At 38.7% G+C, this 17,190-nt stretch overlaps 1 protein-coding gene across 8 annotated transcripts in view; it reads left to right on the top strand.

Moving 5' to 3' along the window:
• Positions 1–17,190, top strand: part of LOC129726802 (cardioacceleratory peptide receptor-like) — a 150,067-nt gene that overhangs the window by 39,778 nt on the left and 93,099 nt on the right. For 2 of the 8 annotated variants that reach the window (XM_055683921.1, XM_055683917.1), the window contains exon 2: positions 414–501. The exons of the other annotated variants lie outside the window; for them this stretch is intronic. The gene's annotated coding sequence lies outside the window, so the exon portion shown is untranslated. The remainder of the gene's footprint in view (positions 1–413; positions 502–17,190) is intronic. 8 annotated transcript variants of the gene reach the window in all.

Genomic DNA, 17,190 nt, shown 5'->3' with positions numbered 1-17,190 from the left:
CGAGAGATTCATACCGCTACCGACACGTAGTTTGTCAGAGCATGCTGTATGAGGGAGAGAATAGAATGAAAAAGGTGAAGATATTGTACTCTAAATGCTCTTACCATTCGCCTTCCCACAGTTCTGTCACTTTTTGCGAATTCTGATGGATATAGAGGAAGGAGATAGAAAATAATAATACTCGCTCTCAGGGCTTCGATTCATGTTTCGATTTATTTTAAGACTTTGTTTTAGTATGATCAAGAAAAAATACTATTTACTATTTGTGAAGAAATTAAAACAAAATTAACGCAATCAAACATATTTGTTTCTATTATAATTCTAGTAACTTATTGCTTTTACTTAAGATGCTTCATAGCTTCCTGGCTTTTTTCCAATATTCTTCTCAATTTTCATATCTTCTCTAATTGTAGCCAACTAATAATCAGAAACCCTGGCGGCTGATTGTGTATGCAATGGAACATTGCTTTGCAACGAGAAGAAGCTTTTCCGGAACTGCAGGTGCATCAACAATCATGAATTGAAAGCAAACATTTGGAAACGCAGTGGCTTCAGGGCCGGCGATTCATGTGGGTAGTATGGGTAGTAGTACCCACTCGGAAAATATCCATGTGGGTACTTACCCACACGGAACTATCGGACAAAATCAAAAAAAAAAGTGATGTTGCAAGCGACAGATTTTTTTTATGGATATCGTTGAGCGAGAGGTTACAAATCTACAGATTTATGTACAGTTGTAGAGTTTCTCAGAGAAAAGCATTGTTTTTTAATTGTATCATTTACGATAGAGAATTCCATTTACGATAGAGTTTTAACTTTCACTTACGATAAAGTTTTGTTTTCTCGTAAAAATTTCCCATGCTGGATTTGAGCTCAATCGGACTTCAGGAAGTAGAGCCTCAAAGCGGTCAAAGTTACAGTTTTTGATCGATGAAAGAAATTTTCGAGCTGGGAGTGTCTTTTGTTTGTTCTGGTGTAGCTCGGGTCTCCCAGTGTAAAGTGTTCATGTCCCTGAAAGTTAATTTTTTTGAATACTTTTTTTGAAATCACAACAGATCTCGACATTTCATGCATTTCTAAGAGATTTTCTATAAAAAAATCGATTTCGGAAACCTCAAGAACTACTTTTGTGCTTTTTTAGGTTGGTCAAAAATGTAAGACTTTCACGACTGTAAGTGAAACCTTATCAGCAGTCCGATTGAACTCAAATTTTGGATGGAGACTTTTTCCGAGAAGACAAAATTGTTTAGCCCTAACGTTTGCATTAAAAAATGCTCAAAAAATGCCGATTTTTCAAGGGTTTACCTTTACACGCACTGACAAAACTACCCATGCAGCACTAATCATAGTAACGTTTGATCGGAAGGTCGGTGTAACTGGCCAAACAGTGGAAAAGTATCTGGCAAATATGGACATCAGAACGCTGCAGTCCCGTCCATTGGTCTCGGAGCTACAGGCAATAACGCAGTGGCAGCGGCTGAATCAGATGGTCGAGCCGATTCTTCCGGTGAATCGCGACATGATGGTGGTGGTCGACGTCGAGAACTATCTGGCAATGACTGGCAGGGCACACCGTATTTTACTTCCCCCACGAAGGAAGTGAGCTTTGTGGTGAAATTCATTTCACACAAAGTTCCCAAAGAAGGTGCTGCTGTAGCTGACAATCATTGAGAAGCTCCGTATTGGCCGAGAACAGGGAAACTTATAGTACGAAGTGCCTACCGGAAGCTGAGTCGTTCATCAAGAAATACCATAGGGGCGAAGACGCTATGCTCTGGCCAGATCTGGTGTTGGACCACTACTCAACGCAATCATTGGAGGAGATGAAGCGGCTGAAAATCGATACGTTATCCAAGGTGCGTCCCATCCAGAGTTTCTGGGCAAACCAGAAGCGTAAGATCTACACCAACAATTTTGTCGTGAGAATTGAGGAGGAACTGATAAATAAAACGAAGAAAGAACTCAAAAACATGCCTACATGCATGTTTTCGTCCACCATGGCGAATGTTCTGGTAAGCTCCCGGAAGGCTACTCGCAAGATCGTGGAATTGCTTCTGCAAGCAAGCTTATATAATTACCTTTTATAAGAAATTCATTACATCAATTATCTATCTTGGTTTTTTTGCTATCACCATCCGAATAAAGACCATTTTTTGATGCAAACATTACCACTCTACAATATTCGAACATCTAATTTCTCTTAAACATTCCATTGACACCCCATTGTTGATGCACTGTCGATTTTTCGTGAAAATTTGTTCAGGTATCAGTAGGTCGCCCCCCGGCTACGCCTTTGTTACCCATGAGCCTTCCCTATTCCTTATTACGCACTCGGGAAAATAATGTGACGCCGGTCCTGCTGTGGATATTAGGATTCTATCATCTTTTATCAGTCTCACAGTTTTGCGTAAGAGTGTCTCGTCTAAGGTATTGAAATGCACTTATGTCGATAAATCTGACCGGAAAAGAGGGAAAAGATAAGAGATTTTATACTGATTTCGCATCATGTGTTTTTACGATAGCAGTTTTTTTTATTTTGGATTAAGCTGTTTCACTTCCTCGTGGCAATATACTGAACCATCGAACAGTTACAGTTTCGATTGAAACATACACGTTCTCAGAGTTATCTTAAATATGTTAACGATCATAGATTTGTTAAACGTCTGTCCAGCAAGTATGCATAAATTATCGATCTTGAGCTAAATTTATCCCACACTTGAGTTGAATTTATATCCATTTGCTAAACCCTTGCGCGATAGACTCGACAGAGAAAATTGTTTGTTTTCTTAGAAAAATATGATTGTTTTGCTAGCTCTGATCAGTGTTGCTACAAATCAATTAGTCGTACCATTTCGAACCGTCTAGTAAATACTATACCACCGCACTGCAGATTATTCATGAGACGTTGGAACTTCGCATGCTTTGAAGAACTATCGATGCGCTTGTTTATTTTTACCGTGACGGCTAAACGTCTCATTCACATGCATTTGATGTTATGTAGGTTAAAGTAATATTATTTGGCATTCCTACAGCAGTTCGTTCTTGCGTGTTTATGTAAGCAATTGCAGATTTGTTTGACGTTAAATTTGGCATCTAAATTGAAAGATTAATTCTCTGAATTGAAAATGAACAATGAACAAACTCGCAACGAATCGAAAGAATGTAATTTTCGATTTTTTAGGTGAAAATTGGAATTAAAATTTTTAGGTAACTTCAGAACAGTTTTTATGTTTTGAGGACACTTTTTGATGATTTTTATGTAAACATTTGCAGCTATCAATGGCAAAAAAATCATTGAATCAAAAACGCAAAACACCAACTTGAATACTGGAGTTCATATATTCAATGTAATTCAGTTTACAGCGAATTGTAATGCTTGAAAATTTATGACGAATTAAAATGGCGCAAACACACGCTTTTTCGAAAAGAATGTGGGTCAAAATTATTCATTCGCGTATAAAATGTCTAGTCGTTTTTCTGCCTTTCTCCTAGAAATTTTGTGTAATACGCAAATGTCATGCAATTCGCAACGAAATATTTATTAGTTTTATAATTATGATGATTTATGCGGAAAAATGCGGCTTCCTTGCTATGCATTACTGCGTAAGCTAACACGACTGATCCTTGCCTAATTAGCTATTTTCACGGTGTCTTCTATGAACCAGACGCAATGGTGTCCAATTAAATATCTTAAAGTGGAACCATTGAAAGCCGTGAAGAGTAATACTGGTAAAACTGTATTCTCGATTGGAATTAGATTGTTATAGTAGATTTTGGCGATCATATGTGAGTCAGTGAATTAATAAATCGAAATAAGTCTTACCCATTATAATCCTGATGTTGTACTCAAATCACATAAGCTACCTTTACTGCCTTTTTGATTTCGTGGCACATTTAAGCCTTCTCCTCCCTATTTTCAACAAAGTGAAGCCGTTTTGGCAGCGTGTACAGCATTTATCGGATCGTTTGACTTTTAATAACGCTATTAGGCGCGAATAATGGTTTTCTAGCCAGCAGTTAAGTATTTGCAGGTTGCCGGACAAACGTGAACGACGACCGATGAAAGCTGCGAAAATTATTCAAAATATATAGCACACAGACAGACAGATGCGGTGCGGGCTGCAAATCAAACTTTGAGTAATTTGGGCATTGTCTACCAATACAATATATATAAAAGTTGCAATTTGATAAATATAAGAGACACAATTCTGTGAAATCTGTGTATATTAAACAAATGGTCGAGTTCCGAATCGGAATGTAGCACCAAGGTTTTGTTTTTTTTAAGAGACACAATTAGTTTTTGAGTGTATATATTTGATATGATCATTTCTTATTTACGTTCATATTCCAAATTTGATGTGACCGAAAATAATATAAACGTAATCAAACTATTTCGGCAGGGCTTTTCTCTGGTTCTTTTATAGCAGTCTAGTGGAATACCCCTGCAAATGAATCCACATCTGGAGGCAATGGTTTCTCGCAAACAAGGCCTGGTTTGATTTCCTGCTGACCTGTACTACAGCCGAACACAGGATAGTAGAAAATTTCCTGGAAGACAATCACAACAATTCGTATATATAGCTCATGGACAAGCTTTTCCAAAAACAGCCGGTTTCACCCTAGGGGCTTTCCAAACTGAATGCGACGTAAAACGAAATCGACCTGAAATTTCCGTTCGAACCATCAAAGCGGAAGTGTGTGAATGTCTTTTCGCTGCGTTCATGCATACGCTGGATACTGAGGGTTGTACTTCAAACCCATAGTATTGAGAATTTTCGCATATTTAGATCAATTCCACGATCCATGAATGTGGGACACGTGCCGGAATTCGTACGCTAGCTTCATGCTATGAAAGTGATACCGACCGGGAGCCACAATGGCGAATGCCAAGTCACAAAGGTGATGGAAAGCGGAAACGCAATAATTCGGGAGCGTTCGTGGCAGAATAAATCTATTTTCCACAACTTGCTCCCAGTGCACCGTTGTCTTTGAGGAGGGTGATAAATGTGGAAAATAAATGCATAGAACTTTTGACTATGAATAGTTTTATACTCACTTAGTCACTTGTAGAAAAAATTATAAACGCGTGTAAATGGCTCTGCTAGCTAACTTTAAACAAAGAGGAAGAATACAACAATTTTTTGAAGTTTTCTTTCGTTTCTCGTTTGAATGACGCAAAATCAATTCATGTTTTGAAGAGCTTAGTAACATATAACATTCTACTTGGTTCAAGCAATCGCAATGGCTGTGCGTATTGTAAGCAGGTATTAGTCAGCCTATAACCAGAGATACGCCAAGACACTCACCGTTAAGCCAACTGTCAACATCAAAACGGATAACGGCAATGGAAAATTATACAGCTCGTCCGTTTTGATGTTGACAGTTGGCTTAACGGTGAGTGCCTTGTCATTTCGCTAATATACAGGTTCACTAGCAGGTATGAGTGTGACGTAAAACAAGTTTTGAATTCTACGATTAAAAAAAAATTGCATATTTTGTTTCATTATTGTTAACAATACAATTTGTCGGTATTGTATTAGAGAGTTGAGAGTTCAAATTCCATCTGTAGAAGCATGTTTTTCAAAACTTTTTCTCTTCATTTACTGTGACAATATGTCACAAAATTATACTTTTTCACTGTGTAAATATTTACAGGATTCTAACAATCGTGACTGACTATGAAACTGTGTTCTATTCAATGTGTGATTTTCGTATCAGTTGCAATAGTAGTAATAAATCATATCTTTTGCGATCATTGCCAACTTTTTTCTTTTTTCGAGCATAACAGATATGTTCGTTCACCGGAACTATAATCATACTGGCATATTTGTGCAATGAATGATACAGTCTTTCCACTGCATTACACAGCGGCGGACAGTTCATTTACATGCGACCGAAAGCAAACCAAAAAAACGGAATCGTGATGCATCGTAGCGTTTTAACCGTTTCCTATGCTGCTCCGGTAATATTGGATATTCGCGCTTATAAATATGCTTTAGTGCCAGTTTCAAGAAAAGATTTTTTTCTTATATCTGTCTCTAAAATTTTAAATTTATTGTCGTTTCTGCAATTGACTGCAGTTCCTGTAGCGAAAATTTATGATTCTCGCGGAGTGTTACACGTCTTATATACTCTGTAAGAAAATCTACTGAAAAATAGATAGTTGGAAACTTTCCAAATCGCTTCACTGAAGTGTTGATAGAAATTTATAGCGATTTATAATATTGATTGGAATCAGAAGTAGGTTAATAACAGCATAAATCTAGATCATACATGATTAATTGAAATTGTATGAAATAGTGTGAACTAAAGTAAGCAAGGACGTTCCACGAAAAATACGGCGTCGATTGGTGCAGAAGTATTTTGAAATCGATTTGTTTTCAATACTCCCCAACTAACCTGTTATTTTCTATTTCATTTCACTAACATTGATTCAGAATTTATGTTCTGTAATGTTTTTAATACTTTTACGTTATGACTTATGATTTAGACATGGACGTAACCACGGGGAGGCTAGTGGAAAATATAACGAAACATGGAAATGCATGGTATGATTTTGTAAGTTCAATCGTGGTAGAAATACAATCGCTAACGGGTCTTGCTCCTGTGGGGTGTCATCAAGCGCATTGGCACGTTCCAATTTCATTTTGAACCATTACTTCTTAAAAGATGAGACAAGACAACGGTACCAGTTAAGCTGTTATTCACTGTGATTATACATAGTGTTTATGTTTTCCACTGATATGATACAAATACGCTTGTCGGAAAAGTATATTTACTAATCTGGAATAGATTTCGGCTTTTTTTTCTTCACCTACCATTTATTTGACACGGCAGAAACACAATCAATGTTCAACGGCGCTAATTTTAACTAGTGTCTTACTTTTTTGAGTAACTTAAAAACTAAAAGCAAAGTTCTTATCCTCGCTGTAGACTACGAGCTAAAATCAAATCCAAATTTAAACTAGAATATCTTTTTTTAAATCACTGGTTTGCTGTTCGATGTTTTTCTCTTGTCATATGTTCCGTTGGGTGAAGATATTACGGACTGGCACTATGAGTTGAATTCCTCAATGAAGGTGATGGTTTTATCAATGGCAGTCACATTTCGAGAAACATAACAACTCCATAACGTAGCATGGCAATGTTGATAAATATTGAACGCTTTATTTTACAAATCTTGTCAAAACAAGCCTTCAATAATGCCATTAGAGTTTTCTGAGGAAATTCACCTTGAACAAAAAGTTTTACGTTATCTTGTTCATATAGAAATAGGCCAACCACATTTTACATTCGTACCCGATGGAAAAACAGGGTGAGTTTCCGATCTAATCACCGAACACTCTGAGCAAGCACAGCCATTTGTTTTCGTCCCATTTGTAGATTAATATTCGTCGATTCACTAGAATTATATTGTGATTGAAAAACATTGTCGCATGATCCTACTTTTCCCCTAATAAGTGAGTTTAGCTACGCGATAGGGGAGCACACTTTTCGGGCCGCCAACAAATGATTCTGTTTGGTATTTCGAAAATAGCTCTGACTGGAGGGGTCAGGAGTATTATTATTTTTATCTATGTTTGTTTTTTCCGTTAGTGCAAATGGAACACCGTTTATGCAAACAAGATGAACGGTGTTCCATTATACAATTTTGGTGAACGGATTCGGTGAAAGTTGTAATAAATTTTTTCGCAGCATTTTCATCAGATTATATTGATGCATTGGAAGGATCATGTAAAAATCTCGTTTGGGCTCTTTAAGTTCTACTTATTGTACAGTTCACGTGCTGTAAACTGATACGGAACGAACAGTTTAGATACGCTTCTGGTTAAATTGGGCCAACCGTACAAATCCCCAGAATAGGCAGCCTCACCAGAGATAGTAGAAAAACAAGGGTTGTCATTGTTAGAAATAATGTTTTTTTATTGGTTGTGAATACATTATTTCTTCAAAATCAACTAAATTTGACGTTGATGTTTTCTTAATTACTCAAAAAAAAAAAACGACTAAAGAAATAGAAAATTCACTGGGTTTATTCTACAGGCTCGGGCGAAAAACAAAAATGCGAAAATTGATGGTGCTTCTTCCAAAGATTATTTAAAGTAGTTTTAGGCAATAATATGTTTAGTTATTTGTATAAGGTCCTATCTAACAAGTTTACTCGATGTGTCATCCATTTTTAGCAATGACAAGCTTCAAATTTTCCATCAGGCAGTGTTGGGTCCGATTAGACGTATAACATGGCGCTCCATCCTGTTGTAGCATAACATATTGAGCTTCAGAGAAGTTGGCCTTCATCCAGGGAAGCAAATGATCCTTCAAAATACCAATAGAAACCTCGGTACTGATACTGAAACATCATCACACCAGCCAGATTTTTCCTTTGGAACTTAAACTTTACTTTCTCAGGAACACCCTCAACTTTCTTAGTGAAATGAACCGGTCTGTGCGGCTGTTGGACACAGCATCTATGCTGAACAGATTTTTGTCGGAGAACAGGATTATTATTCTTTCTCTTTACCGCAAAGAAAGCAATTTCTTCGAACGAGTCACTCGTTGTTCTTCTATCCGCTCCGTGATCGTATAGCGTTTCACTCTAGCTCTGGAAGATGCGTGTAAGCAGGGCTGGAATTCACCTCAGTGCAGACAGAAGCACACAAATTTGTACACAACACATTTGCCATCAAACCGTGCGTGCCACTCCCGATATTTCATTTGTGTTCTCTTCACCCCAAACGCTCTTTTGTATTTCTTTCGCACCGAGAAAATGCGACTGAGTACACTTTGTGCATTTTCCAAAATGTGCGACACCACACATTGTGTCTTACTTTGTATGTTGCTTGGGGCAATGATTATCGGATTTGGCAAACTAACGATTATAGCATTAATTTTTTTTTGGTTTCCTTTGACTCCTACTGAAATTATTTAGGAGCTAATTTTCAGTGCTGCTCAATGGGTTTTGTTTCAAAATTAAAAATGGTAGCCACAATATGTCTCGTACATGAACAGTAGGATGGCAATAGAAATCGACTTTTCGAATTTCGTTTAGAAGTAGGGCTCAATAGTTTTGTCTTCAAAAAAAGTTCCCATACTAAACTTCAGCTTAATCTGACTTTGGGAACACGAAAGCATTATTTTGTGACCAATAAAAAAAATGCACAGGTAGTTCAAAAATTTCTGAACATCAAAAAATTCTGATGCCAAATGTCTTAAAAATGCATGAAACATCGAGATCTGGTGTTATCCAAAAACAAAAAATGAAAAAATCAATCGGTTAAAGTTTCACTTTTTGACTGAACGAACTTCTAAATGCGTCGAAGGACAATTTTTTTTCCACACAAGTCATTACCACCCTAATGAACGGTATCAGTAGTGAATGCATGTAGCGATTGTATATAAACACCGGGACAGAAACATGTCTGGACGTGCGTGATATGTCCTAAGAAACACGTCCACACCATTGAGAATCGTGTTTAAATGGATTCTCAAAAATGTATATGGTCCTTTCTTGGTTCCTTTTCTCGGCTATTTTTCTACCCGCAACGCAACGCAAACTGCTCAAACTGAAGCCCTTTTTCTCACGCAATGTGTCACAAAAAGTAGCACAAAATGTTGTACCGTTCTCCCTCTCTTGAAATATTTCTCACCTGGTGATATCTTTCATAGTCGTTTCGTTTTCGCTCTTTCTCTTTGTGCCTGTTTGTTGTCAGAATGTGTAGGTAACGTTCTCGTTGTGTCTTGACGTAAAATTAACACACTGAGCGCAATGAGAGTGCGAATAACAGCCCTGCGTGCAAGTCTTTTTTGATGATTTTTCACATGAATTTCTCAAAAATGTTGGCATCCTTGGCAAGTTTCCTTATAGAACGTACCGGGTTGCAAGCATGATACGTGCAAATCGGAGACGTCCACTCTCCGGCACTCGCTGGTTAGGACCATCCTGTAGAGACTTTTTGATGCGATAAACTGTGGCCAAATTTTATCAAATGGCCTCGGCAATCTTATTCGGCGTCCTTTGGGTGAACAGTAAACTCGTAATCATAAACAAATACATTTTCCAACAAAACAGGTCATTGCGGCACACAAACTAACCCAACATTAACGGTAGAATATTTTCGCATTTTTTTCTGCCGCATACTGTATGCGCTTCTATTTTCGAACAACTATCGAAATCTATCAATAATAAAGGAAGTATTGGTGTATTCAAAACTATGCAATTATGCGTAGTCAATTCGGGAATGTTTGCTTCTATAATCACCATATTATCCGAGACACTTACAAGTGTCCTGTACCCTAAAAAGAGGGCTGCGAAGTCTACATCGAATAAATTGATGGTCGAAAAACAGTATACTTTGCCTAATGCCCCAAGAAAATTCAACAAAAAAGTGGCATCTAGCTCTTACCAATCAGACGAGGACCGTGGTGGCTCGTGCTGTATCAAGAAGTTGTCGTGTACGCTGCATCCCTCTATTTGTGGTGCCGGCAGGGTTGCTGAAGAAAAGTGATTTCACCTGGTTATCGTCCGGCATCCTAACGACGTGACCGGCCCACCGCAACCTATTGACTTTCGCCGGGTGTGCAATGTTCTCTCCAAGTAGCGCTTGCAGCTCGTGGTTCATGCACCGTCGCCCTTCTCCGTCATCCGTCTGTACTCCACCGTAGATAATCCACAGCACTTTCTATTTGAAAACTTCTCTATTCTGTAGAAGACAACCGGTCTTTACAGGGTTTTGTACAGCGTCAATTTCATGCATCGTCGCACTCGACTCTATCGAAGTGTCTTCCGAAGCGAAAAGTAGGCACGATTTTTAGTCTGGATGCGTCTCTGGGTCTCTTTGCTGGTGTTATTGTCGGCGGACTGACCCCAAATACACGAGCTCATTGACCACCTCAAGCTCATCGCCGTGTGCAGAGACTTGAGTTGGGAGGCTGATATTGTTCTCCTTGGAGCCTCTCGCTCGCATGTATTTCGTTTCCGACGCATTTATTCGCAGTCCGATTCGTCCGGCTTCGGCTTTTAGTCGGGCGTTTGAATCCTCTGTCTCAAATTTCGTGATATAATGTCATAAAGTCATCAAAGCCCATAACAGATCTTGTAAAAATCGTGCCCCTCGTTTCGATACCCGCTTTTCGGATCACACCCTCAAGGGTGATGTTAAACAGCAAACAGGTAAGTCCGTCACCTTTTCTTATCCCTCTGCGCGATTCAAAGGGTCTCGAGAATATCCCCGAAATACGCACGTAGCATAACACTTGGGCATGGTAGCCTTGATCGGTTTATCCGAAAATCTGTTGTCGTGCATGATCTGTCATAGCTGTTCTCGATCGACTGTATCATAGGCCGCCGTGAAGTCGATGGAGATGTGATGTGCGGAAACGTTGTACTCGCGACATTTTTGTAAAATCTGGCGGATCGAGAAGATTTGGTCCGTGGTGGCACGGGCTCCCATGAAGCCCGCTTGGTACTGGCCCACGAACCTCTGGATAAAGGTGACAGATGACGGATCAGGATCTGTGAGAGTATTTTGTAGGCGGCATTGATAAGCGAGATACCGCGGTGGTTGCGGCAGTCCAGCTTGTCACCCTTCTTGTAGATGGAGCAGGCGGCTTCTTCCATCCACTCGTCTGGATTTCCGTTTTCCTCCTCCCAAATTCTGGAAATGACCCATTGCAGCGCACTAGCCAGCGCCCCTCTCCAATGTTTGAAGAGCTCGCTCGGCAGTCCGTCTTTGCCTGTGGCTTTGTTATTCTTCAGCTTCCCGATCTCACAAAGAACTTCATGAACATCGGAGACTGGTACATCTGTTGCTGGTGCTTCTAGGTCAGTTCCTATTCCGCATCTGTTTACTGTATCGCCATTCAGGTGTCCATCGAAGTACTCCTTCCACCTGGCGACCACCTCACTGGCATCCGTGAGAAGGTTTCCGATCCGCGATCCGCGTCGTTGCACATATCGGCTTGCAGCACATAGCCTCTGCGAGACTGGTTTACCTTCTGATAGTTTCGGCGTATTACTGGCACGATACAGCTGCTCCAGCTCCTCATGTTCACGATCCTCTTGCTGGTGCTTCTTTCGTCTGAGAATCGTGGTCATGTCGTTTCGTGCCCGTTTATATTTGGCCTTGTTCTCTCTCGTTGACCTGCCCAGGTATATCGCCCAGGTCTGGTTCATCGCATTCACCGCTGCCTCGCACTCCCCGTCATGCCACTCGGTGCTTCCACTCTAAGTGCCGCCTTTGCGGTCTCCCCGATAGCTGTGCGAATGCTGCACCAGCCGTCCTCGAGACGTTATGCGCCAAGGCCCTTCGCCGTGGGTAGTAGCGCTTCGAGCTGTTGCGCGTAGTCTTCCGCAGTCTGGGGGTTCCGGAGCTGCTTGATGTTAGGCCGCGGGGTTTGGCGATGTTGCGCGTGGTATACGGTCGACAGTTTTTAGCGCAGAACCGGCCGTCGATGAGAACATGGACAATTTGGTTTGCTGTGTATTGGTCAGGTGATCTCCAGGTGGTTTTGTCGATGTTTTTTTCGGGGAATGAAAGTACTTCGGACTACCAATCCTGCGCAAAGTTGACGAATCGCTGGCCGTTGCACATCTAGCTCATCGTTGATGAATTCCAATTAAGTGTTACGTTATTTTGAGGGGGATTTATATTAAACATTACTTATGTATCAAACATTGAAGAAGGAGTGGGGGTTTAAAGTACAGATTTTTCGCTTTACGTAATTTGTGTACAACGCTTCGTTTGGCACTACCATGTCGGGACAATATTCAAGCACACCAGGAACTGTCGAGAGTTAAGCAGGTATTAGACGAAGCAAATATTTGCTATTTTTGGTACGATTTTTATTTGCACAAAATAAAATCTGTATCGAAAAATAGCAAATATTTGCTTCGTCTAATACCTGCTTTAGTCACGGAATGATGTTCCTGAGTTTTGTGCATAAAAAAATACAATTCATAGATTTTTTGATTCGTATGAAAGTTTTAAATTTAAAGTATTTTTGCACAAAGATTGTTAGAGTTATAAAATAATAGTTTGTTAACTAACGCAAAGTGGTTTCAGTTCAGCGTAACATACAGCCCATTCTACCAGCCCGTAGGGCTTTATTGTTTATCTACAGTATGCTGAAGCGCTCCTAGCAATTGCAGCAGGAGAACATGGCACCAAATATCATAATTGTACACACTCAACCGTGGATTGCACTTTTGCGTGCGTCAAATAATTTCACACTGCATTAAACTTTATCGCTAAAGCAATTAAATTTATTTCCCACACGTCACTTATGTTTACAATTGAAGCGTCGCAACAATGTACGTAATGTGATAATAATTAGATTTAGGTTGTGGTATCTGCCCCAAACGATTTAACATCGAATAGAACCAACAGTTACGCCCCGCGTATTTTTGATATAGAAATATTTTTTGATTTTTTATCATTCAATAAAGCTAATGCGAGTCAGATGAAACTAATAAAAACAATGTAATAAATCACATGGAACACGAGCAAAATTTTATATTTATTGATTCTAGTCAGCGGTTATATCAATAAAGCATAGTGAATCGTAAACAACTTGCAGTTTTTGCCGGAAAAAATATTGTTAAAAATCATGGGATGGTAAACGCACTAAAACAAATACCCAGTATTGATTTCTATCTAAAAGTGTGTTTTAACTTAGCTCAAGCTCTTGATAATCGGAATCGAAATTAATAGATACTTTATTCGTTCACAGACACAACAAGAATTTGGAAACTAAGTTTTTAATTTTAACTCAAAGAGTAACTATGAAGTAATTTCACAAATTTGCGAAAAGTAACGGAGTAGCCGTACATACTGCTAGCATAAAATAACATTTTCAGGTGTACTCAAAATAGCATGTAATTTGAGACTGTTATGCATATAACGGAAGTATAAAAGGAAGGTATATAACACGAAATGCAGTATCTCAGAGAGACAACTCTAACCATCGCCACCCACTACAGTGATTTACGAAATGCTTCCTCCGTCGATGTCGTGGTCGCATTCGAATTAATAACATACCTACAGTGAAAGGTGAACATACGTGCAGAAAGACGCATACCGTTTCCTCTCATGGGCGTTTTTTGATCCCGGTCGGCGTTGTGGTTAGCTGATGAGATCTGATGAATGCGACGAATGATGAATTGGTCTCCAAAATAATGGCGAAATAACTCATATGGAAGTTAGGTCAAGCTGTTTGTTTTGTTTCGTCTCGCGGATTGCGGCGGTTGTAAGTGACACAAACACATGTCCATGGTTCAGAAACGGTAAAATATACTGAGTTACAATCTCAAGGAATATTAACTTTTCCACATCAAGGGGGGTATGAAGTTTACTAAAGTATTCAACAAATAATAGCAGTGCTACATATAAAATTTCCAGATCCTCAACAAAATGTGTAGGTTAGCTTTTAGTGATGTTGAACGAGCCAAAAACAAAAGCAATACAATCAATCACACAAACGCTCCAGACTGCAGTTTATTTTTCTATGGTAAACACTAGATTCAGAGATTTTTTCTAAAAACAAACTATGCGCCGCGTGAACCGAAACTACCGATGCTCCAGACAGTATGAAATATATCACTGTACCGTTACAAATGCAAATATTTCCAACAGAGAGTTAGTATAAACACACAAACATGTACTCGAACGATCGGTAGCACTTTACTTGATGATTGATGGCATAATAAATATGAAATCTAGCGGAAAGTGCAGCAGTGCCGAAGTTTTTCTGCTGCCGCATCCATCGTGCGTCGGGGTTTTCTCATTTTGGCCGCTGGAAATTAAGTAACGTTTTGTCATAAATTTAATTCAATTAGTGGTGAATCAGACGGCATCGTTACCCGACTAGAGAAGAAAGAACAGTAGCAAGTATATTCTGTGTTATAATTTAATTGGTATTGAGCTATAAATTTACGCTTTTCGACGTACTTTACAGAGAACTTTATGTTTTTTTCAAAACGTTTATGTGACACGACACAATACAATTTAAATTTTAACATTGTCAGTTATGAACATGTTTATACATATTAGGATATATTGGTTCAAAATTTAAAGCAATATTTTTATATGGCAGTTCAAGTTTTTGCTCGGGTATAAATCTTTTTTGGAGGTTTCTGGTATTTTTCGAATTGTTATTGAAATAACTCTGCATGTCACTTCCATTTGTTGATGAATAGGTCATTAGTGGCGATTTATTGTAAATAAATCCCGAATGTTTTTTTTCGTTGCTGTCGCCAAATGGGCTGAGACACCATACATGAGTGGGTGGCAAACCGCAATATATTCGAATGAAAACCACAAAATCCATCTAAATATGATAAATTTGACAGCCGATTTGCCTATATTTGGAAAAAAGAATGGTTAACATGAAATCTCAGCAAAAGCTTTTCGGTTTCAAGTATTCCCCGTTTTTCACCCCCATGTTAACATTTCTCTCATTACATTTAGGTAATAAAATTCCAAAATATAGCTGATATCTGCGAGCAGTTTTTTCTAATATACAATGTTTTATTTCAAGTCTAAAATTAGCAATTCTTTCAACCTATATTTATATATTTTGCTCGGATTTCTACTGCCCGGATTGCGATTTGCTTGAGGTATGAGCATATAGTAGAAAGTCATAAATCATGTCACGAATAATGAACACCTATTTTATGGCAGACAAACAGAACAGAAAGCAGCAAACCGGCATCATTTGTCGGGGCAACGGATGAGACTACGCATTATATTTGTTGTCTTTACATGTCGTGTGTCGGAAAATTATGGTATGCTGATGGACGTGTGACAGAGTAGGGAACCGTCAAAAAGAAATCTACTAGTTAATCGGGATGAAGCGCCATTGCGAAAACGTTCCGCGAAAATATGTGATCGTTTGAAAACATGGTAGAAAACTGATGACAATGAACCAGATAAAGCGACAATGCATGTCTCATTTTGTTAGGCTGTTTGTTTATTATGTTATTGTCTCATGATTGTGATTTCTAGAGTAAACTTGGCGTGAGTGAATGAAACTTAAAAATTTTTCATTTCTGGATATTTGTAGCATTATGCGTTTTGTTAATTCGTACGACTAAGATTTGTAAACAAGAGAAATGATTTTATTTATAGAAGTGATTTAAGCCTTTTTATTCTGGAACTTGATTTTTTGTTCTTCACAATCTTCGTTGTTGTTCACGGAACTGGAATAAAGATCGGACTGAGTAATATTACTAGAACCAGATTTATTACCAAAGTGCAATTTGGGTGTATATTTTGATTATTGGACCGTGATTGTTTGATTTATTTCTAATAAACGTGACATCGTACCTCGACAGGTTAATGACATTACTTAAGGGGCTGTCCACATTCCACGTGCCCAACTTAGGGAGGGGGGGGGGTTTGGAAGGTATGCAAATGTCCACGGCAGGGGGGGGGGGGGTAGGGGGTAACGTGATAATGATCACGTGGACACGATATTTTTCCAAAAAAATGGAAATCTGCCAAAAAAATTGGCCTGCAATAAAAAAATCTACAGCTGTTATAATTTTAGAGTCGTTGTCAGCTGTATTTGTGATAAATTTGGCTTCCAAGATATATTTCTTTTCTATTCATTTTCTGCCGTTAGCAGAGGTCTTTGGGGCACTTTTAACTAAGATCAGTTTGGAATAAGTTTTGCCTTTAGTGTGATTCATCCATCAATCCACGTTTCGCTAAATTTGGAATCATTTTCTGCTTTGCACTTTTCTTTCAGAACGTTCCTTTTCTTCAACCATTTGGCTGAATTCAAATTGTTTTCATTTTGAGCTTTTCCTCTCCATAGAATTAATTTAATAATTTGCACCTATTTTTGGTTCATTTTCTAATTTTTCATTTATTTTTGCATTTCAGGAGCGTTCCTAAACATTATAAGTTAATTCGGAATACCTAATTTGGTTTATCCGTTTTCTAAAGGCTTTTTCAACATAATTTTACACGTTTTTGCCTTTCTCCTAGAAAGCTATAGCAATCAGTGAAAAGGTATAAAAGTGCTCCAAAGGGCCGAATGTCGTATATCACTCGACTCAGTTCGACGAGCTCAAAGATGGCCGGACAGGTTTTCATGAAATGAATTGCAAATGAAAAATTTAGATGCCCCATGAAACCTTATTGAATTTTATTGTAATCGGATTTTTGGTTTGGGGAGCATGCATAAATG

The sequence above is a fragment of the Wyeomyia smithii genome, chromosome 3 (genome assembly GCF_029784165.1).
Source record: "Wyeomyia smithii strain HCP4-BCI-WySm-NY-G18 chromosome 3, ASM2978416v1, whole genome shotgun sequence".
Taxonomy (NCBI): domain Eukaryota; kingdom Metazoa; phylum Arthropoda; class Insecta; order Diptera; family Culicidae; genus Wyeomyia; species Wyeomyia smithii.
The sequence above is the reverse complement of the archived record's forward strand: the minus strand, read 5'-3'. Positions and strand labels throughout refer to the sequence as shown.